The following is a 1,517-nucleotide window of genomic DNA, read 5'->3' as shown; positions in this document are numbered from 1 at the left end:
TTGAACTGCGGACAGAATATTGTTGAGTTGAGCACGTGAGACGTTCGTTGTGAATTATAGCGTTTGTCATAGCGCGACTGTTGAAATTAAATGTATCGCAAAGTTGCATTCAGAAAGAATAAACCAGATTTATTTAAGAAAGGACTTTTATTGGTAAAGTTCCTTCGGAAAGAATTTTTACGAAAAATTAACTAACGAACGGAGACATAACAATACTTATCATGGAAAAACTTATGAAACCCTCATGCTTCCAGGACAAACCTGGATTTATTGTAGCTGAATGCTTGTTTTGCATTAGGAAAGGAATAAAGACAAATGTATTTTACACTAAATACATTAGTAAAGTCAATATTAAAAGCAACAACTAATGCTGTTATGGATTGAAAAGGGAAAAATACCAGCATGTGGTCTTGAAGAAAACGTTCAAACATGCAAAAGCAAATACCATTATCATTGATTGCATCAATACCTCTTGTTTTTCCAACACTAGTGTGTGTAAGCCTGATATACAACTTTACAGCTGATCAATAACATAACTAGTAATAAAACACTGAATGATTCACTGCTAGCTGAAATAAAAAACTTTGTGACTGATTCAAGGACTACTTTAGTGTGCAGCTCAGACAATTTTGTGTAGCTCTAAAAGCTTAATATGCAGTTGGAAATTGAATTTTGTGTAACTACATTTTGTATGTAAATTCCAAAGAACTACAGAACCACAAACGTTTCTCTAGCTATGTATGTCATGTTTTATGTAAAATAAAATACGCTACAATACGATGTAGATTTTAGCATCATTTAATAAAATTTTAATAAAAGTTCCATGAACATCTATTATAGTAGAGTATAAATTATTTTACTAACATTTTCATTATGCACAAAAGTCTACAATAAATATATATATGTAAAATAATGCTCAACACTCTCCAGGGTGTCGTTTCAATGTGGTTCACATTTTAAATAGCCCCTAGACTGATTCACTCTGCTGACTAGAAACAACTCTACTCTAAGTTTCACTTTTTCTGGTATTCATAATCTACTCCTCGAATTTACTAGAAAACTTGAGATCTATTTGCCTACATTATAAAATTTTTCTATCTTAATGTCGTATGCCCTTTAGCTAACATCTGAATTATAACATTAAAAACATAGTTTATAAGAGCAAACATTAACCAAATGTTGTTTTATTTTTCTTTAAGAATAAACATTTTTGATAGAAAATTTGCTTGTTTTAACTCAAAGTAAAAGTTGGGATTTTGTGCATATCAGATCATACTTGTGGTTGAAAAAGCCTAGCAAACTACTGCTACAAAATATTTTCGAATTGGATAGTTTGTAATTTATGATAATTATTACATGCTAGAGGAGTTTTTAGCCTCAACTAAATCATATATTGTCCTTCTAATAATCACAGATTCCTGTTACAACATGTTTGTCAGTTCTTAGCCCAGATATCATATTGTTATGACATCGGGGTCACGTGACGCTAGTAACACGTCATTGACTTCTAGAAATAA

This window comes from Limulus polyphemus, unplaced genomic scaffold (assembly GCF_000517525.1).
Source record: "Limulus polyphemus unplaced genomic scaffold, Limulus_polyphemus-2.1.2 Scaffold1369, whole genome shotgun sequence".
Classification (NCBI taxonomy): domain Eukaryota; kingdom Metazoa; phylum Arthropoda; class Merostomata; order Xiphosura; family Limulidae; genus Limulus; species Limulus polyphemus.
This window is presented reverse-complemented; position numbering follows the sequence as displayed.